Genomic DNA, 24,064 nt, shown 5'->3' on the forward strand with positions numbered 1-24,064 from the left:
ACTTTTTCCTGTAACTAGTCTATTCCAGATACAGATTCTTAGTTTTAGCACTTGACTTTGCTTATTCGTGCTCAGCACTTGTTCAGAACTTGCTGTAAGCACTAAATTATCTACAAATTACTACATCACTCAACCTTCCTCATTACCTAGAGGAAACATTTTTTGTACTTACTTTCCTCACTTGCTTAGAGAAAAACAGCTCTTGTACTCATTTTTTCTCACTTGTCTAGAGGAAAATATTTTTTTATTCAGGCATGTCCAAGGGTCAGCTCCCAGTGTTCTCTCCTGTCTATCTGATGAATCTGGGCATCTTGGGGCAATGTAGCAATTGCCTCATGTACACAGACAACCCTCTCCTCCTACCACCCAACACTACAACCTGTGAGAGATGCATTTATCTAGCTAAACTGGAGGTAAAGCTCTCTCCAACCAAGACTGAACTTGACAGTCAAGAGGAGACGGTAAACACTTGCACCACACCACAATCGTCACATAGTTCCACTAAACCTACACCACCAAAATCCACACACAGAAACACAAAAACATTGGCGGAGGCTTTCAATAATAATCTGCTCAAGCAACAGAGACCTCCAAAGAAGAAACGCAAGCAACCTCCACCCCCCAACACAACCCAAATGACACATAGCCCACAGACTCAGTGTGCCACTCAACCACAGCCCATAAGCTAAAACAACGTACCCAATACACTAGTCATAGGTGACTCTATAGTCAGGCACACTGATGTCCCACTCACCAGGGTAAACAAGGAGAAGGTTACTGTCAGCTGCCTGTTGGGTGTCAGGATCCACCACATAACCCATGCACTCAGGTCACTCCACAACAAGTACAAATATGACTCTGTCATTGTCCATGTTGGTGTGAACGACCTGAGACGTACCTCCCTGGAATACATGAAAAGAGACATGGAACAGCTCTCCGATCTTGTAACCCATGCAGGTATGACCCTAGCCCTGAGTGGCATCCTGCCATCGCCCAGAATGATACCGCAGTACAAGGACAAAATGATTGACTTCAACAATTGGCTAAGCTTCTGGTGTCATTCTAAGGGGATCTAGTATCTGTCTGCCTCAGACGACATGGTCTACAGACCACAATGCTTTGTCAGAGATGGCCTGCACCTGTCACCCCTGGAATTCCGGATACTGGCTAAGGCTCTTGCCGCTCCTATAGTGCCTTTTTTAGGCAAGGTTCCAATGACAAATTCAACACCATAACAGGAACAGACAAGCAAAAACTGCGGGTAATGCTACTCAGTTCTAGAAGTCTAAATCTCAAAATGCACACACTTGAGGCACTCCTTAAAATGGAGAATATCAATATCTGTGCAGTGACTGAGACCTGGTTCAAGACTCCAGAGAGCACACCTGCATTACATAGCTATAACTCATACCACACTTTTCGGCCATCTAACCTGGACCGGAACAACAAAGGCGGAGGTGTGTCCATATTCATTAAGGATATCCACACCTCCAAGCTAGTTGCTCAGCATAATACATCTGAGGTTATCCAAGTGCAACTAACTCTGGGCAAAACTGCAATCCAAATTGTAGCTTGTTACAGACCCCCCACCATGCCCCATGATTCCCACTCTTCTTTTCTTGATATACTGGAAAATATTAGGGTTCAATCAAACACCCTAATAATGGGCGATTTCAACTACCCCCATCATTAACTGGGAAAACTACTCATGTACCAAGTCCTTCACTCAACGCTTTCTGGAATTCATAAATTCCAATGTCCTGGATCAACTTATTCACACCCCCACCAAGGACAACAATATCCTTGACCTAGTCATTACCAACATGAGTGACTGGTGTTCCACACCTGAAGTCAATTCCTCGTTGGTCAGATCCAACCATAAGCTAATCACCCTAGATATCCACATCCCACCCCCACCCCCCATTAAGGAAATCATGGTAAAAAATTTCTCTACAGCCAACTTCATGTTTCTTAAGACAGAAGTGGCGAACTTCATGACACCCATGCAGATGGACACTACAGTTACATGCTGAATCCTACACAAATGCACTCTATAAGCACTTACACAAGTGCATGGATCATGCTATCCCAAACAGAACCAAGATGCTATCCTCCAAAAAAAGGAAGCCGATCTGGTGGTCCCCTGCCATAAACAAACTCTACAACAGAAGGAAGAAACTGTTGCAAAAGAGAGTAAAATCCCAAGGGTGGAGGAGCTCCCTGGTCAGCCTCAGTAAGAAGCTGAGATCCCTTATAAGATCCTCCAAAGCTAGCTACGAAAACAAAATCACCATTGATTCTAAGCACAACCACAAAGCATTCTATAGCTATGTAAAGAATCTCAATGGCAACATCCAGATCTGCTCTGAGTTACAGCCCAATGGCACAAAAATTACAGAACCAACTAATATTGCCAACATCCTGGCAGGTAGGTTCAGTGCTAACTTTACTCCCCCCTCTCACCCCCTAAAGGGCCCATATCTATACAGGAAGAATGCAGAGTCTCTTTAATCACAACTATGCAGGTAAAAGCTGCACTTTCTAATGCCAAAAACACAGCATCCATGGGACCGGACAACATCCCAGGCTGAGTTTTACATGAACTTCAGAATGAACTGGCTAGTGGCTTAACTTGTGTTACTGGTATACTTCTGTTGATAAAAAGTTGGATGTAAGCCAAACATGAACTAAGAGTTACTACACTCAATGTAGGTTTAAATGAGTTCAGTGACAGGATGCAGGTTGGAAGTGGATGACATGATGATCTGGAGGAGGCTGGGCATCCTATGTATCCAAAAGACAAGATGGAAGGGCAGTGCACTAAATCCAGTTGGCTTAGGGTGCAGAGTCTACTACACAGAAGGAAGAAAAACTAGAAACGATGTGGGAATTGTGGTGAGGGAGAGCGAGAGGCTTCAGAGGACAATGAGAGATGTCATCAGAATTAGTGACAGACTCATGGCAATCAGAACACAGTGTAAGGATAGGGCACTATTCATAATCTCTGCCTAGGCCCCACAGCAGGGTTGTGATAGTGAACAAAAGACTGCATTCAGTCAGCAGTTGCAGAACCTACTAGTTAAAGCAGGGCAGCATGAATTGATTTTACTAATGCACGTCTGGACGGACAGAACAGGATATGAGCACTCCCTTGGACCACATGGGTGTATCAACAGGAATAAAGAAGTAATGGCCATTCTAGACTTCTGTCTGGCAAATGGCTTGATGGTGGCCAACACATGGTTTAGCAAGAGTGACAGTCACAGAATCATATATATAAGTGTGACCAAAATGCAGCTCAGGTAGTCTTCTTCCTAGTAAGGAAAGGGCACTGGGTTATAATCAGCAATTGCAAAGTCATCCCAAGGGAAACAGTCGTCCCACAGCTTAAACCACTGGTTGCCACAATCAGCTGCAACAAGTGGTCAGAGAAGGTTCTATGGTTAACAGACACTAGGCTGAAGACCTGGAAGTTGAATTACTCATCTCTTACAACTCACTAAAAAGAGGAAATAGTTGGTGTTGAAGAATGTTAGCACCTCAAAACAGTATGTGTGAGGACCACCAGACAAGTATGTGGCTGAGACAGATATGCAAATAAGGTACATAAAGAAAGCTGGTGGTGGAAAGCAGAAGTCCAGGAAGTCATTGAACAAAAGAAGGAGTGCAGGAAAAAGTGGGAGATAGAAAAGATGGACCAGGTTAAGAAGGAATACTGGTTAGCTAACAAAGAGGCTAAGAGAGAAGCTGGAAGAGCAAAAAACAATGTATCAGAGGCACTCAATCAGCTTCAGGAAAGTGACTTGGTAGATGGTACAAAGAAACTTTATCAGGTCGCATGCAAATAAAGAATATAGTCAGACACCCTTCATAAGAGATGCCAGCAACAACCTGCATACTAGTCCACAGGAAATTAAACACCGATGGAAGGCGTACTTCCAGCAGCTTCTGAATGAAGAAAACCTCACAGAAGCTCCAGATACAGCCTATGATGAAAGAAGAGAAGGGGCCCATACTAGAAGAAATGAAGAAGTAAAAACAGCACTAAGGAAAATGAAGTCAGGGAAAGCAGCAGGTTCAGATGAGGTCACAACAAATTTGATCAAGATATTAGGTGAGACAGGGAAGAAATGTCTCCTGGGGGCACCCATAGCAGTATGGAGAGAAAGGAGTAACCCAGATGACTGGAAAATAAGCATACTAGAACCAGTGTTGAACTTTCAGCTGTATAGAAGTATCAAACTCCTGTCACACTGCATGAAGGTTCTGGAGAGGGTGATTGACAAACAAATATGCAGAGTAATAAAAAGTAAGATGGGAGATGAGCAGCTCCAATTCAGATTGGGATGTAGCACAACTGACCCAATGGTAGAGATAAGACACATTGTTGAGAAGAAGCTGGAGATGAAGAAATATTCTGACTGGACATTCCTAGACATGGAGAAAGCATATCAGAGGGTCCCAAGAAAGCTGATTTGGCCAGTCCTGTGGTGGTTTGAATTCCCTGAAACATTGGTAGAATTATTGTAAGCTATGTACAAGGACCCAATGACTCAATTATGCAGTGTTCAGTCTCACAGAGGGGTTCCCAGTGGGTATGTATTAGGATTCAGCTCTTAGTCCACTGCTATTCATACAGATGATAGACTACATCAGCAAACAGCTTGGAGGGCAATGGTCAACAAAGTTGCTGTGTGCAGACGATGTGGGATTAAAGGCAGACTCTGAGTGAGAAGAACTTCAGCAAAAGATAGAGGAATGGAATGCAAAGCTGAAGGCACATGGGATGAAGCTGGGTACAGAAAAGACAGTTGTAATGGCAGCAAATGGGGGAATCAGAAAAAGCTGAGAACTGAGATTGAAGGGAAGATAGTGGAACATGTTAACAGCTTCAAGTATCTGGGAGGGGTGGTTGAGGAGAAGGGAAGTCTGAACTTATAAAACCTTTAATAACCCCTGGGTCACACTGAACTATTATTGAGGAAAAAAAGGACATGCTGAATCATTATTCAGGAAAAAGTCTGGGGAGTAAGTAGAACATAGAAGGAAAACCTATCTAATTACCAGATACCCATTGAGAAGACTGTCTCACTTTCTTGGTCTTTTCAGGGGAAACATCCACTTTGAAAATTTGGCACCATAAAAGGATCACCAGACTTAAGATATTTTAAATGCAGAAACCTTTTCAATAATTGCATACATATTCCTTTTTCCTTTTCAGTACTAAGCAAGCTGTTGCTTCTGTCTCCACTTGTCTGGTGTTTGGAAACATGCAGGTTTAACTGAACTATATAGTCTGATAAATTAGCCGGACAAGGCATGATTCCGACTCCTTGCAATACTGTGAGCCATAAAATAAAACAGATGCTTGCGCCTAATAAGACTTCTGCAGCTACAAAAGAAAATATGTTAGCATTATTAAATCAATATACAAAATTATATTTTCTTAAGTTGAGATCTGCTGCAGTAGACAGATTTATGCTGTTAAAGCTGCATAAGCAATTTTCTAAGGAAATTGCCAAACTCAAAAGAGTGCTGCCAATCGACATTAAATCTGATGTTTTAGGTTAGTACAAAGCTAACTGCTCTTGCGAGCCATTTTAAGCCTAGCCAATTATCCCTTGTGAGGCTCAAACCCTGCACCTTGTGTTTGTAAGGCAAACACTTTAACCATTAGGCCACCCTCTCATTTTCGGAAAGTTAAGCATTAGCTTTGATTTTCAGATAACAATTAAAAACTAAATCAGCCAGTACCAAAAGTATTAATTACTTACACTGTAAGGCATTATATGGGTATATTGTGAAAGGATAATAGCCGCCATTTAGTATAACGTGAAAAGGCATAAGGCAAAGCTACACATCACTATCACACAGGAAAGGCTATTAACCTGACACAATGTCTATCTGGAGTTTTTTACACAGCTCAAAACTTTTGTTTCTTGTAGAGAATACATGTGATTGATAAGGTTCATAACTCCTCAATGCAATTGTGTAAGGGTGGTATGTGGGAAAATCATTATGCCATAGTCCTGCACAATTCACATGCATATTCTGTTCCTCTGGAGCATCCTGTATACCTGGACAAGTTTAATTGCATAGTAGGTAAGCAAATCAAGATGTGTGGAATGATGTGAAAATCACAAATATGTGAATTATGGTGTATATTGTAGAGGTGCTGTTGGAAGTTATGTTGTTGCAAGTTCAGGTAAACCACATCTAGAACAACCCCAATGCCTTGATATCTTCAGTACAGTGATGCTAAACTCACCATACAATGTCTTTAGCAAAAACATTAGGCTAAAATATAAAAGACTGCCAAAAAAACTACATGCACAAGATTTACACAAAGAAAACTATGTAGGTTACTGCCTAGTGCATAGCAACAGAGTATGATGACCACACTGTATTGGGTCTCAGAGACAGCACCATCACCCAGCTTAGCCAAGATGAGCACCAACACCACTGGATCTTTCCATTAGCACAGTGTACAGATACATCCTGTTCCTCAGACATACAGTCAAAGCATGAAACGTTGAGGAGTTGCTCAACACCATGGCAGTGAGCAGAGGGCATTGTATATACAATGCACCATAAAACACTGATGCTCATCTTTGCCCACCTTCCTCAAAGTCTCCTGTCAGCATCAAGGTACCCCCTGTGTATCTAACATAGATGCACATATTGACCTTCATAACAGTAGTTAGGTGAAAATACTGCTTCAGAATGCTAATTCTTACAGTCTTTACTGCTTTATAAGTCCATGTTAGAGTCATTAAACCCTTTATCACAGACTCAGATGGAATGGAAGTTGCATAGTACCTCAAGTTTCTGCCAGAATGGAGAAACAGACATCTGAGCAGAATATGGCAAAGCTGCCCTGCCTCATTTATAACAAGCAGTTTATTCATTTATTTAGTTAGTTAGCCTTTTTGACCAGGTGAGTTAGTGGCCTATTTCAGTGTAGACCTGAGATGGTATTTATACTAATAGAAGAAATTTTGCCTGGGCATCAGGCTGTGTCACATACTCCTTTCAATAGGTGCCATAGGATCTTTTACATCCATCTGAGCTATCATAAACACAAGGAGATGGGACCTCAATTTAACATCTCATCTGAAGTAATACACACTCAGGAATGTAACACCCATCCCCCAAAGCTGCATTTCGATGTCAGCAATCCATCTTCCTGATGCGGGAATAGAACCTACAATCTTCTGCACCAAAGGGAAGTGTACTAATCCAGTGTGCCTTCAGGATGACAACAAGGAGACTATGCTGCACAAACTGCAAGTGAGTGATGGAGTCTCAGGCATTATCATCAGTATGTGAAAGAAGGCCTAAGGCTGTGCACTTTCTACCAGAAAGGACGGATCTGTCATAGCCGTTTGAGAGAAATGCAGCCTCTGACAAAAATGACAACATAACTCACAGTTAATACACCACAATGTGTGTGTTATATTGTAGACCATGTACAAACCACAATGCAGACATCCTATTGATAGGACTGTACACAATGTTTATGAATAAGGTGGCCCAATATTAAGTGCAGTTAAGAAAACAGATACTTTCAGGGAGGTATGTATGTTACAGTCATAATCTTAACAATGATAACATACATTCCTCGAGAATAATTAATTTGGTTATACTTCTTTTAAGTCAGATTAGGATATGGAAAGGAGGTGTGTTAATACATTTTAAAGTTATGAAAATATGAAGAACTGAATCTGAATTTTTTTTATGTTAAGAAAGCTACTTCTCTTTCATACCTGTGTTTCTTGATGCAGTTTTGATGTGCTCTTTACTTTAAATAAATTAGGCCTGGCTGTCCATTGGGTGACATGCAGGTTTATATCTAATTACATGAGCTTATTTACAATGCCTAAGTGGGGTATTATGCCAAATGCCTCGGCCAGATTGAGATAGGCAGTATGCAACATTTTTCACTCCTCCATTACTTTGGTAACTTTCTCAAACAAGTCCAGTAAGTCCAGTAAGCAGGACCTACCCTTATAGAATCCATACTGAGAGAGATTCAATGTGTGAAGTCTATATATGTCATCATTTATCATATACATAATTATTCTTGATATGGCTTTACATCTGAGACTAGAAAAGCTTATGGTCTATAGTTTCCCAGGTCCATGGATGCCCTCCCTTGTGCAGAGGGATAATAGTTATAGTTCTCCATTCACTTGGTATGATACCTGTCTGAAGCTACAGTTGAATAGTGATTCTATCTGACGTAATAGGTCACTTTTCATGCCATTAAGGTCCCATGGATGCACCGTTTTTGGCCTTGGAGACTGCTTTTCGGACCTGTTCCCTAATGACAGTTGGGGGAGCTATGGTTGGGTGTATATCTTGAGAGGTGTCTGGTGGTGAAAGTGGGATAAATTGTAGCTCAACTTATTAACCTGTAGACTAGATATACTCCATCTCAATATAGATGGCTACATTTACAGTTAGTTCGGCACATTGTTGTCTATTGTCTTTGATGTCGTGGACATAGCTGAAGAATGCCTTATGATTGTCCTTAGCTTGAGAGGCTACTTCTTCCTCAAACTTAGCTTTGTCAGACTTAATTAGCCCCCTGGTTTCCTTATAAAGTTTGTTGAAGGAGTTCTTGCCTTGCTGGGCATTGCATTTCCTATTTTTGTTCTTCTTTCGTATGTAACACAATATAACTATGCATGAGAACAAATCATGACAGCATAACAAAACTATTAACTAACAATTTTCATCTACAATAAATTAATTCCATAAATTATCTGGGTATTTTCACTTCTTAATCTAGAATCACTCTATCTTTTCATAATTTTGTACTACATATGGCAACAAATTAAATATAACTACACCAGAATGCCATTTCTTCTGGACAAATCAAGGTAGCTTAGCAAACAGAAAACTAGAGCCACAGCCGGCCTTAGTCATAGGCGAACTAGGCGACCGCCTAGGGCACCATACAGCCGGCCTCGTAAAGAGCGGAATTTTATGTATTTATTTATTTATTTATTTTAATTAATGTACTTTTGTTATTTTGCGATCTTCTTGGTGCCCTATCTCTGAGTGAAGGGCGCAGAGAAGATCACAAAATAACAAAACCATATGGCGAAGGGAAGGGGGAAGTGCCCTCCCACTTTTATACCTTCAGGTTGGCCAGCCAAGAGGGCTTCAACAAGTAAAAAAAAAAATTCTGTCGTCACCCACGGAACTCAAGTTAGTTCAGTGAAGAAAGGTGACTAAAATAATGCATCAGAATAGGTAGGTGCTTTAGAAATATTGATCGCTTTCCAGGTGTGATGCAAAGTTAATTACAAGCTGCAGGTCAGAGAAATGGAACAAAAAGAATACATTTGGTGAAAAGTGTGTGTGTGTGTGTGTGTGTGTGTGTGTGTGTGTGTGTGTGTGTGTGTGTGTGTGTGTGTGTGTGTGTGTGTGTGTGTGTGTGTGTGCGTGTGCGTGTGTGCGTGTGTGTGTGTGTGTGTGTGTGTGTGAGAGATTCTATTCAGCAGAAAATAGTATGGAGAGAGGGAATTTTATGGACCCACAGCAAAGCAAGTCAGTCAAAGCAGTTTACCCAAGAGCAGTTAACTGAAACTTCTCTTGGCAACAAGTGTTTTTTATCTATGTATCTATAGACTTGCATACATATTCAGTAGTGCTTGAAATATGATGTTTCAACTTTCAGCAGTCTGAGCATTTAAAACTAAATAAATGAAAACAGTAAAAATCTACTAAAAGGTACAGAAGGGAAGACAGGTTCACAATCTTTCTTAAAAATGACTAACTATAAGACTGCTACAACTCGAGAAAACATGACATTTGCAGTCAAAAGTGGTTAAAGAAACCAAAAACAGTTTCAGGTCAGAATGCCTTTATTAACTTGTTCTTACAGCAAGTTATTTTGTAAAGATTTGTTTTTGAGCAGTCATACCACATAGATTAGTGGCAGTAAAATGTTTAACTTGAAATGCATTCTAATGCCATGACAAACAGCAGCATGGAAAGTGTTCTATTTGCAAGACAGTTATGTTGCTATTCATCTATTAAAACATTAGAAAATGATCATTAAAACCCTACTTAACCAAAATAATTGCAGTGAAAAAAATATTTTAAAAAAGAACTGCAACAGGAATGAAGAAATTTTGCACATAACAAAATGCCACATCACCATTTTAACTTCGCTACAGAATTACGCACACCTTTCTGAAACTAATTTATTTAGATACTTTTTTCCCTTGTTCATTGTTGTCTGCACCTTTTAACTAGCCTTTATGACTCTTTCTTCCCCAAAACAAACTTGTCAACAAATTATAAAATTCATCAGTATCATAGTCTTACATTTCCACTAAGATGTTACCCAAAGCACAGTTTGAATACCAGTACGCAAGATGACTGTACATGATACTCGAAGTGTTCATGACAGCCCACATTAAGATCAGAGAAGTAAACGCATTAAGATAGTGTTACTGTAAATTAATTTGAATATTATGGAAACAGCATTTACAGATAATGTAATTAAAAGTCGTTACACTATCTCCCACCATATGTCTAGAGTATAGCTTCACTTTTTGGCCTAATTTTCAACAAAACTTGGCAAATAGCTAACTTTTTCAGCACAGTAAAAATTACTTGAAAATTATTAAATCCTCACTATGGCTATTTTCTATGTGCAATAATGAACTACAAGCTACCGGTTATAAGGAAAGAATGCATATGCTTGTAGTCTATTATTTGTCTATAATGCATACCCTGTTAGTAATCAGTATTACTTATGTGGCATAAAGAAAAGCAAACACTTCTGCACTATTGCCAGTCACACATACTAATATTCTGTTTGCTCACATTTTACACCTGTAAAACTGTTCAACCTTCTGTGCATTTGCACAAATGCATTACAATCATGCTCTTACAAATATACATGTATATAAATAACAGCTGTTGTGTATATTGTTAATCTCTGCAATCTTGTTTTAGAAATCTTCCCTTTTCCTTCTGTTTCTGTCCGTGACACTTAATGTGCCTTGGACTGCTGTCTTTCTTCTCATTCTTAATACTTTACAGAAGTAACTCACTAGAAAACAATTTATGTTCACCTTCCATTTTTCCTTCTTGTAAATATTGCAACTATCACCCCAGCACATATCCACAAACTTACCCTTTGTACATGCACTACGTATCAACTGAATTTTGTTATTCAAATGCCCTGCTCCTCACCTTTATTTCTATGACTAACTTTAAGAGCAACCCTCCATGCCTGCTGGCTTTATCCTTGCCAGAGGGATCATCAATTCATCTTCTACTTCTGAAAGTTTTTGCTTTCAGGATCAACCTAGGACTTCAGCCACTGATCATCTCTGGAGCAGATCTGTTAAATCCATCCCTCTGTTCAGCAAGATCTATATTCACATCCAGTTCTGTTTCTATGCTAATCAGTTACAGGTCATACAGATAGATATCTTTTCTAGAAGCAATCCGTTTCTCTACCTCTGACTTATTATACTTCCCGAAGTTCACGTTTGATGTTTTATTTACATAATTATTAGCCAGTTTAGAGGCACAATATGTGTGCAGTCAAGTTAAAAAAATATGTGGTAGTTACAACCAGTTTAAAAAAGAACACTTCAATACAATGTGTGCAAAACAGAAAGTAACATGCAAAAGAGTTATGCTGACTGTGCCAACAATTTATATTTATTAATAATTACACCTCTGTGCAGGTCCATATTATAGCAAAACAGCATATTTATAGCAAACAGACTATTTAGATAATAATTAGTGTTGCCTGTTACTGATAAATGTACATAAAATATTAAAGTTACGGATTACACATTTTTGATCACTGGTGTTGCATTTCTGCTTGCTGCTGATTACTAAGTTTAAAAGGAAAACCACAAGTAACGGTGAAGCACTGTGTCACACAAAAAATACTTTAATCCACTGGTTTAGCGCTTTCAGCCCCAAAATTAGGCCTTCATCAGAACAAACTGTTAAAAATGTCCCATTTTTATAGCATCATCAGTACACATCGAACAAATCAGATCTCAGTTTTCTTAAAACTTAATATAAAATATATATATATATATATATATATATATATATATATATATATATATATATATGTGTGTGTGTAAAATACATCCTAAATAATGCATTCATTTTTAACAAGCATATAAACTATTTACATTTATTATAATAGGCTTTTCCAGTGGATTTTAATGGAGATAGAGATGGGGAACTAGATTTTAGAGAGTTCAAATGGCAGGTTCTTTTGGATGCATGCAGGGCACCAGGGCTTAACAATGCTGTCAACTATAAAGCTGTGTTGAAAAGAAAAGCCTATTATAATAAATGCAAATAGTTTATATGCTTGTTAAAAATGAATGCATTATTTAGGATGTATTTTACACACATATATGTATTTTTTATTTTAAGTTTTAAGAAAACTGAGATCTGATTTGTTTGATGTGTTATGATGATGCTATAAAAATGGGACAGTTTTTTTAACAGTTTGTTCTGATGAAGGCCTAATTTTTGTGCTGAAAGCGCTAAACCAGGGGATTAAAGTATTTTTTGTATGACACAGTGCTTCACTGTTACTTATGGTTTTCCTTTTAATTTTACAAAAGTTACACAAGGTGTGAGACAAGTCTGCAGTTTTTTCTTGAATTGTTGCTGATTACTAAGTGTTATAGCATTTCAAGCTGCTGTTCTACAGTGCTACAGTACAGAGTGCAGGTTATTTTTCTGATGTACCTTTATTATCTGACCGCTGTACTGTTAATGCATGTGCAACTACACAGATTATCTGCTATTACAGTTACTGCTTCTGGATCTATTGGGTTAGACTGCATGTTGCTCGTTGCTTTTCTTAGTTCAGTAGAGACCACATTAGCATTCTGGGTAAAGCTATTTCATTTAAATGTGCCACTTCTGATTTCATGACTGATCCTACGCATTTCTGCCACTTTTTCATTTTCTTGTACTTTTGACTACAACAGTCACAGCTCATTCTTTTATCCTTTATTTTTTTACCATATTATCACCTTTTCCCATTCCAGTCGATTATCTCCCAGTCTTACAGCAAGAGTATGTTATTAACTTATCCTGATTGCTTATCTCAGTCAGCTTTTACCCTGTCTATAGCCAGTAATAACTGCCTTGTGCTTACTGAAAACTTTCTATTGCTAGCTCACAATGATTCAGTATGTGATAGGTGTAAGTATCTGCTTAACTTGGAGGCTACCTTCTCATCTCAGAACACATTCTGTAAGCACAACACATAACAATCAGCACTGAGCTCTTCTACTAAATCAACCTAAGCTGATGTTAAGAGGGAAATGTCTCAGCTGTTTACCAGAAGATTAAAACAAATTATGACAAATGGGTAAATATGCGAGACAAAGTCAGAGACATTTTGTAAAATCGGGGAGAGTTGATATGTGTACATGATTTCTTGAGCTTGCAGCTGAAAATGGAAAGTGTTAAGAACTGGAAATCTACAAGTAGAATACAGAAATGTTTGCAAGAAAGACAAAGGAAAAATTGTACTTTGATGGATTTTGTTGGGGAGGTGGATGGGATACAGCCAGCATACCTCTCAACTGTCTAGATTTCGCAGAATGTCCCCATTTTTGCATTGTAGTTTTAGTCTGTTTATCATAAAATTTATGATCTTCTCAAATTATCGAGGACTGAAATCACTAAATAATGGCATACATTTGGGTTTCAGACTTCATATCATTTAGGGAAAGCATGTTAACACAAACCCTGCTATTCTTGCAACTTTCTGTGTTTATAGAACAATATTTAAAATCTGTCTCTGTGTTGGGTCTTTCATCCTCCAGTTATTTTGGAGGAATGTGGGTAAGGTCATTACAGACGATGTACTAACTCCTATAAATATACCATTATGATAAGTACATAACTTTCATATCTGATAGGAATGGGTACATCATCTGCAACTCACAGGACACATTCAAGCTCTTCCTATCAGGTGTTATAATAACAGAACATACTCTTGATAACTGTAGTGCCAAAAACAGATTTTTTTTTTCTTGTTAATTTTATTATGGTAAAACTGATAAAAAATCAATTATAAATAACAATTGAAACATAAGTGATGAAGAAAGTGTACTGCTGCTCATGCTAAGTCTGTTTTCAAAGTGCAAATAGCTGTTTTTTGTTTATCAAATGGCATAGTGTATTGTAGAATCTAAAAGCAGTGTTGGTAGCATAATTGCATTTGGTACAGAGGGCTGTGGATTCTACTCCTACACCATGGAAATGGAGTGCTGATATTGTAGTACCCATATGATTGTTTGCATTATAAGGGAGAAAGGGGTTCTACACTCCTGAGTATGTTCTCCTTTGTATGAGATACGTAGTAACTATGAACTTGTTGGTTTGCTATTTCCTATTGCAATATAACTAACTTACCAATTTTTTAATGTAATATAGGCAATTAATTCTTCAAGGGCAGCAGGCACTGAATTTATAGATAAAACATTAAAATATAAAGTTGTTTGTCAGTAGCAACCTCTTCATTAGTTACAGATTACTTGAATGTAGAATTATTCAGATGGCTTTACTTCTGCAGGGATTGTGCGTATCGAGTGATATTGGTGGATTGTAATTACAAAAGTTTTGAGTGGCCTTTTATGGTTGAAATTTTCTGAAATGGGTAGTTATTGGTTTATACATTTTGTTTCATTGCTTATTAAGAGAATGTTTAAAACTACAAATTTAAAACCCATTCTAACAAGTGGTGCTGTATTATACAAGGAATATAATTTAATACAGTCAGGAAGATGAATAAGAAAACAAATATGTGTATGCATGGCCTTAAAAAATGTGTGCAAGTAGTCTGTTTTGAAAAGAGCCCAAAGGTAAACTTGATCCTCCATTGGCCAGATGCTTTTTCTATGAATCTGGGTTTTCATGCTATTTTAATGAAGTGAGTTTTGCCGTTTCAATGAGTATGAGTTTCAAGGGCAGAGAAGTTTACTGCTCATGCTAAATCTGTATTCATTACAAGACTGTATTGTTTGTTTAGCAAATGGCTATCTGTGTTTGTGTTATTTTATTTCAATATCTGTAAACATTGTGGAAGTAAATAAGAAAACAGTATGCACACTGATAGATTTCAACAGTGTGTCTGGTAACTGGTGAGAAATAGCCAAGTAATGGAACACTGGAATGGCTGGGGAGGGGGCTGCTGCTGGAGGGTAGGGGTTGCTGCAAGAGAGGCTGCTCTGGGGGGGGGGGCAATTTATTACCCTGCCTAGGGCCCCATTTGACTATGATCTAGTTCTGGTATTTAAAGTAGGAAATAAGTACACAAAGGTAGTTGCAGTTTAACTACATTACAAGGTATCTTTTTCTTCTTATGCATTTAAATGATTTTAGGAAATTACTGGAGTGGCTTTCTTGGGGAGTGGCCTACCTGTGGGTGTGGCTCAAATAGAGTTGTTCTGTGAGTATGTTGTGGGTAGGGTGTAAGGGGGCACCGAAGCACTACTTCGCCTAGGGCGCCATTTCAGCTAAGGCTGGCCCTGAGTAGAGCTCATCACTTCAAAGTTCTTACTCAGAAAATAGAAGTGTAGTAAAAATGCAATTAGAAATTAAAATCATACAGCAGGTAGTCATATAATAAAACCTTATACAACCATGCTAGCATTGTAAGTTAAACATCACCCTAACATACTAGTCAGTACGCATGATGTACACAAATGTGAGGCAATACCTCTTCATTTAGTGAAGAAAGGGAAGGCTTTAGTCCAAGAGGGAACTGTTAATGAATACAAACCATCCGAGTACCAGCAACATGTTAACAATATGGAAGGCATACTGAGAAAATACACAAAGAAGCACAAACCATGACATCATACAAACCAGTGTCACTTATAGCTACATTAAAAATGTAATAGCTGAGGACCATGCTTATCTGCTTTCTCTGGTTCACTCTCCATATGTTATTCAGTTTCATTTTGGCCCCACATGTCCAATGAGTGCCATTAGCCTCTACCAGCAGTGTGTCTTCATTTATTGTCAGCTATGAAATGAGCATGTTTTATTCCCCATTGAAATGTCATGGGTCTAATATAATTTAACAAAGCGTACCATAGTGGAAATGGTTGACCCAGGGTCTGGCTGAACATGGTCATTTGTGAACAACTCACTTAAGTGGTTTCCAAAAGACATAAAAAGTTAAAAGAAACTACCCCGTACTTATATTACTGTATATGGAAAACCATGTTTCCATACATGTCTATTCCCCTGAGCTAGGGAAAATGCTGTTCTTAAATGACACAAGTGCTCTTTAGTCCTTCATCAAAGTGGGATCTCAAAGTTTATAGAGAGTTTTAACTGAGTCTTTTAAGCTGGTACACAGCCATTCATTTTATAGACTTGTGATTGTGGTGAGGTAATACTGTCAAGCCTGAAGAGATTAACAGCAATCAAATGAAAATAATAATAATAATAATAATAATAATAATTAATAATAATAATAATCCAGGACTATAAAACAACAGCTATTTCTTTTGTTACTTATACTCAAACATGACTGAAGTCTGGAAAATAAGAATGTCTCTGGTGTACCATTCATCGACATGAAAAATATGAAAACAGGGGTAAATTAATTAAGATAATCCCTAAGGATGGAGTAGCTTAAAAAGGTAGGTAGATGAGAGGAAGTTTTGCAGTACTTGATGAAGAGATTTACCTCCATTACTTGCTCCATTGCAATGCATCAATTAAAGACATAGGTGCTAAACCAGAGCTGAATTTCCTGTTCCCCATCTAACTGGCCACGTGACACTTGAATTGGGTTAGGGAGGAAGTCTGCTTCACATAGATGGGGAGCATATTCCACAGAAGGAATAGCCTCTGGGATTCAACATTTATTTATTTTCCATTTGTTTACCAGGATACTCCATCTGGGTGTAAGCCCGTTTTCAGTCTTCTTATGCCCTGTATTCTTTTAGTGAGGAACCTCCATGGGCATTTCTTTTGTTGGATGTGCCTAGTAAGGTACATACCAAAGGGGATATTGTACTCAATGACAGGTCTGATGAATGCCAAATATAGTGGAACAATGACCTCTTTGGACCTAGATGCCAAACTTTTGTTTATAAGTTGCACAACATAGAATGATTTCCTCACTACTGTAGACACATGATGGTCAAAGGCTAGATCTACATGTCCCCCCACAAGTCTCAGACTACTTGGTCAGCTCTTAGGAGTGTGTTGTCAGTATGATAGTTACCAGAGGTGAATGACTTCCGGAAGGATATTGTTATGCATTTGTTGGCATTTAGTTTTAGTCCATGACTGACACCATTTGTCTATATCAGCCCTAACTGGAGATCATTTGTGCCGGTGGGGGATTCTGTGACTGCTCCTAATTTGCAATCCTCTGCAAGTTAATCAACCAGAGGTCATTGACATTGGCCTTAAATGTCAAAAAAGAGCAGTCCCAGGACCAGCTCCTGTTAGATTCTGCTTGTGATTGGCTCCTTTGTAGAGGTTGACTCCCAATTCTAACTTCCTGGGTCTTGTCTATGAGGCAGTTGGCTATCCACTGGTTGACCTAACCTCTTGAGTTTTCAACAATGCCCTAGTGAGGTATTGTGTCAAATGCCTTGGCCAGGTCAAGGTGGGCAGTATGAACCATTTTGCTCATATCCATTGCTTCTGTGACATTCTCAAAGAAGTCTACCAGGTTGAGTAGGCATGACTTGCCTTGACGAAACCAAATTGGGTTGGTTCCAGTGTCTGGAGGTTTCCTATGTCATTACTGATCATGTCCATGATAATTCTTTCCATGGCTTTGCATATGAGACTAGGGAGATTTATCTGTCTGTGGGTGTTTCCAGGGTCTATAGATAGCACATCTTTGCATGCAGGGATGACTGTTGCTATCCTCCATTCCTGAGGCAAGAAGCCTGTTTGGAGGATGCAGTTAAATAGCAATTCCAGAGGGTCTAACGGGTCATGTTTCATGCTATTTAGAAGGCATCCTGGAATATTGTCTGGGCCTAATAATGCAGTGTTCTTACCCTTAGAGAGAGCATTAAGGACCTGTTCTCTAGTGATAGCAGGGAGAGTTATATTTGATGGCATTTCCTGAGAGAAGGTTGATGGGGAGAGATGGGTAAAGTTGGAGCTGAATTTGTCAGCCAGTAGGTTTGCTATATCTTCTGGCTCAGTATAGGTGGCTCCATTAATAATGAGTTCTGCACACAATTATATAATTGCCTTTGAGGTTGCGGACATAGCTAAGGAATGCCTTGTAGTTGGCTTTGGTTTTCTTTATTTGTCCTCTGAGTTGTTTGCTTAATTTGATGGGAGGGCTTTTAATCTGCTGGGTGCTCCACCTCCTAATTTTTGCCATGATTTTCTTCCTTCTGTTATACATCCCACTAATGTTGTGATTCTACCAGGGTGGCCTGTTTTTTGAATTACATCTGTACACCTGCCTGGTGGGTGCAGCTGCCTTTATGCAGGTATTAACATGCTTGTATTGGATTTCTGTGAACAGTTCTGCATAAGCAGCAGTGTTCTCAGGGTTTATGGGGGGGCTTAACATTCTGCTAGATTATCACTTAATCATAGGAAGTTAGCCTTAGAGTAGTTCTTGAATATACCAGGGTTAGCCTGGATTCCAGGTTTAATTTTTACTTCAAAGGAGACCATTTTGTGGTCTAATATTACCTGAGAAGAGATTACACTTGGGGATGTGCAGAACTCTCCCATAGTAGTGAGGGCCAGATCCAGTATGTTTGCACCCCTGGTCAGTTATTAACAATCTAGTCCAGGAGTTTGTGTTTACAAAATCCAGGAATCTTTGTGGCTGTATGTTTGGTGTCATATATGATTCCCAATTAATAGTGAGGTAATAAAAGTCACCCATGAATATGGTATTGAGTTGGATGGTGGGTGTTTCCATTAAGTGTAAATACATTTTATGGGTTTCCTGGGTCACACAGGAAAGGAAGTGGTATGGGATTTTGCTTGTGGTGGTTTGAACATGGAGAAGCTCATTTGCATTGTCCTTTTTGACCAGCCTTGCCCTTGAGGCATGTTTATTTTTTATGTAAATCTAGACACTTCCACCTTTAGTCCCTGTCTGTGTAGTAGCTGGTAGGACTGCATGTAAGGCATTATAAGCTTTCACTGCTGGGGTGCTTTCGGCAGATTTAAACCATGTCTCAGTGACCACACAGACATCAACATTCTCTAGGGTGAGGACAGCTTGTAGGGAGGGGGAAATGTTTGTTTATCTTCCTAGCATTGAGCAGTAACACCTTCAAATTTTTTTGGTTTTGATTAGCTATGTCAGAAGTACTTTCAGTCTGGCATTGCCAAAAAAAGCACTATGGGAGGGAGGAGAATGTATTACCTAATATTCAAAAGTCTGGAGGGGAGAGGTGCAGACAATCACTGGCAAAAGCAGCATGGTCTGCTCACCATCTCCTTCCATACTGACACATATTGCACACCCATAGAATGTCACCAGAAACTAAGCCAGTTATTAAAGTCAGCCATCTTCTGTTCATATTGTGGCATCATCCTTGGAGAAGGTAAATGATGCTCATTGCTAGGTTCATACCAGCCTGAGACACATATCCTGAGAGCTCCATGATGTCTCTCTTCATGCTGTCTAAGCAGGTACATCTCAAGTCATTTGCACCCACATGGACTGTGACTGAGTCATACTGATACGTGTGGTCCAATGAACTGAGAGCGTGTGTAATGTTGTGGATCTTGTCTCTGATAAGTAACTGACCATGACTTTTTCCTTACTCAGCCTGATAAGAGATACATCAGTGTGCCTCACAATGAAGTCTCCAATGACCAGAATGATGAATCATGTGGTGGCTTGCTTTATAGGTTGAGAAGTACAGCATACATGACATGTGGCTGTATGTGCTGATGTGGATGTTGTTTTGAAAGAGTGCATTTGAGGCTGCTGAGGGTATTTGTTATGTGTACTTCATCTGGTACATCTTTGGCATTTAGCATTTTCTTCTAAATCATATGCATATGTTCATATGTATATATGTATATATGTTTATATGTATATGTTTATATATATATATAGATATATATATATATATATATATATATATATATATATATATATATATATATATATGCTCCACACCAGAAGTATATCCCTCATTGGTAAGATCAGACCATAAATTAATTTCACTGGATGTCCACATCCCGACTCCACCCCCAGCCCAGAAAACCACAGTGAAAAACTTCTCAAAAGCGAAATTCTCACTTCTCAAAACCGAAGTGGAATCCTTCAAGGCCACAGGGCCAGTGGAAACTACAGCCCAAACTGCAGAATCCTATATAAATGCATTCTACAGACATCTCCAGAAATGCATGGATCATGCTATCCCAAACAAAACCAAGACCCAATCATCCAAAGCCAGGCGTCCAGTCTGGTGGACCCCTGCCATAAATAAACTGTACAACAGAAGGAGGAAGCTACTACATGATAGAGCAAAATCCCTAATAGGGAAGGCATCTCTGATCAGTACTAGCAAAAAATTACAATCCCTCATAAAATCCTCCAAGGCCAGCTTCGAGAGAAAAATTGCACAGGACACCAAAGACAATCATAAGGCTTTTTTCAGTTATGTTAGAAACTTGGGATGCAACTCCCAGACTTGTTCTGAGTTGATTCTAAACGACAAAAATACACTGAACCCACAGACATCGCCAATATCCTGGCAGACAGGTTCAGTGCGAACTTCTCCACCCTCTCCCCCCCAAAAGAGCAAATATCTATCCCGGCAGAGGGCTGCCTCCCAAACATCTCAGATGCTCAGGTGAAGGCTGCCCTCTCCAAAGCAAAAACACTGCTTCCATGGGACCAGATGGCGTCCCAGGTTGCGCCCTACATGAACTACAAGAGGAACTAATCCCTCAAATAAAACAGCTATACAATCTCAGCCTCACTACAGGATATGTGCCCACAGAATGGCGTACAGCAACAGTGGTCCCACTCCACAAAGGTGGAGCATCTACGGACCCTGGAAACTATCGCCCCATAAGCCTGACTAGCTTAGTCTGCAAGGCTATGGAGAGGATCATCATGGAGCTCATAAACAAAGACATTGGGGACCTACAGACACTAGATCCTACCCAGTTCGGCTTTGTCAAGGGCAGATCCTGCCTTTTGAACCTGGTTGACTTCTTTGAAACAGTCACCAAAGCCATAGATGAAGGAAAGGTAGTCCACACAGCCTATCTGGACCTTGCAAAGGCATTTGACACAATACCCCACTCGGGCATCATAGATAAGCTATCTAGCTTAAATATAAACCCCTATGTTACAAGATGGGTCGCAAACTGGCTCAAAGACAGAACCCACAGAGTGAGAGTTGCTGGAGCCATGTCAGACTCAAAACCGGTCACAAGTGGCGTCCCACAGGGTTCTGTCCTGGGACCACTCTTGTTCGGTATATACTTTTCCGAGGTACAGGCAAACGTGGGAGGACTATGGCTCACCAAGTTCGCAGACGACTGCAAACTGGGCCATAATCAACTCTCCAGCTGACACAAACATCCTTCAAAAGGTCTCACAGAGACAGATAACTGGTGCCAGCGCCATGGTCTAAAGCTAAATGCCAAAAATGTATAGTCATACCCTTTGGCAAAAACAATGTGCCCACAAATTACCACATAGGCGGAAACCCATTAAGTACAGAGAAAGTTATTAGAGACCTGGGGACCCAAGTTGATAGCAATCTCTCCTTTGAAAACCACATTGCCAAAGTGGTTAGAAAGACCTTCTACATAGCCCACCTCATCACGAAGGGTTTCACATCTAGATCAAGAGAGGTAATCGTGCCCTTTATTCATCCCTCATCAGGCCCATCATAGAATACAATGCCCCTTTTGGGATGTACCTTACCCGACACCTGCAGCAATTAGAAAGACCCCAAAAGTATCTCACCAAGAGGATCAAGGGTCTCAAACAGATGCCATATACTGCTCGGTTAAAAACTCCAGCTCTACTCAGTTGCATACCGCCTACTTGAGGCGATCTATGCCTGACATACAAAGCTATGTCAAATCCAGAATTAATGGACATGCTCCACCTCAGTAAATCTAGATCCCTTAGAGCCACACGCCGAGGGACTTGAACCTCAGCACAGAAATAAATAGAACTTGCTGGAGGGACAGGTTCATAACCCAGAGGCTCCCTTCGCTCTGGAATAGAATTCCAGTTCATGTGAGGCAGAGCACCTCACTGAATCTCTTCAAGAAGAATCTCGATAAGTGGATGGGGGATCGTAGGTTTGTCCCAGGGATTACTCCTGTGTCACTATTAGACAGAGGCACAGTAAACTAAACCTTAAAAAAGGGCACAGTATACTCAAATCAAGGGGTGGCGTAAGCCATACAGAATCGGGCTAGGCTTATAATTGCCCCAGGGCAGATAGCCTAGTATGAACCTATGAACCTATGAACCTATATATATATATATATATATATTCAGCATATGTGGGTCTATGTGTCTGCTATGAACTGTGTATGATGGGTGCAGTGGGTGTACTCTCAAAGAAAGAGCAGGAACTAGGCAAAGGTCCTATATAAGTAAATAAGTAAGTCTTTTTAACTGCTTTGATGCTGTCCTTTTTGAGTCTGCAGAAGCAACTGGGAAGTCGTGAAAGCACTTACTCTCCTTTTTTATTTTATTAAAGCTGCTTTAGTTTAAGCCGTGATCGGTCTTCTTTGTTTTTTTGTGAAAAATATAGCAGTGTGTGTACTACTGACAACCTTATTGAGAAGAGGTGTGCTTTTATGTGAGAGCTTTGCCTCCTGTGACATTGTGTAAGTACATCTCTCACATACCATATCAGTTTGTTTAAGAATTAATTGACTGTCATAAACATGAGATAATTTCTGCATTGCCTTAAAATGCCAATATACACCAAGCTGGTAAATGGGATACTGGGAAATTCATATCCATGGCAACAGACCCTTTTTCATTGGTTAGATGGTTGCAATGAGAATGTAAAGTAATGTCAGTAGTTTCCACTTTGCACCTTTGGGGGCAATGCCTGTCACTGCAAACTAGTTGCACTGTGTATAACTAGGTATTGGTGAAATTTCAAGGTTGCTTTTACAGGAAACATGTCAGTACAGGGCACTGTCAAACACTTGAGGGGAAACTAGTAAGTAGACCCTGATGATTTATGGATGAAGTATTTAGAGAGATAGTCTGGCGTTAGGGTAGTCAGTAGTAAATCATGCAGAACTTACTGAAAAGAAAGAATTTGTTTTGTCAAGAATGATGAAAAGAGGGAATTCACCTGAATGGCTACTGTCTGGCTACTACTAGTCCTGGTCTCACTATAGCTTCACATTGCTGGCATACAATGCTCCTTTGTTTCATCTCACACTAGAAGCAAAACAGTAGAACCAATCTAAATGAGAAGCAGGACACAGGCTCCTTGGTGATCAACAGTCTTATCTCAAATGATGTAAGGGTCTGTAGGCTTGTTGTAGTCTTTTCCTAGTAGATGCCTTCAGTAGCAATCAGACCAGACAGGTAGGTCAAACACAGATATTCACTGACCAATCAAAAACAGTCAGGAGTCAATGCACTCTGCTCCTTCTTTCACCAGGAGCAAAATATATGCACAAATTCCAAGTTGGCACCTATGAACCAGTTATTAGGATTTCTGGTATTCAGCAGTCTCAAGGGAATAATATCCCTGTAAGGATTAATCCCAAGATGACTACTGAGAGGCAGAATGTGGGCTCTCCAATAATTGGTGGTCTTGGACTACATGTTGCAGATTTTAAAGCTAAGAAACTAAGTGGGTTAATATCTTAAGCATTGCACAGGGCACTAAGCAGTTAAATAAGAAAGAGGAGGTAACTTAAGCTTTACCTATTTAAGTGGAGCGCCACTAATTTTAAAAGAGCAAGAGAGATTGGAAAGAGGTGAGCACTTTGTATTATGGCTCTATGGAATACAGTGAGAGAACCTATACATTTAAATAGCTTAAGGAGAGTGATTTCACAAAAT

Source organism: Protopterus annectens, chromosome 9.part0, assembly GCF_019279795.1.
Source record: "Protopterus annectens isolate FY-2018-M chromosome 9.part0, PAN1.0, whole genome shotgun sequence".
In the NCBI taxonomy this organism is placed as follows: domain Eukaryota; kingdom Metazoa; phylum Chordata; order Ceratodontiformes; family Protopteridae; genus Protopterus; species Protopterus annectens.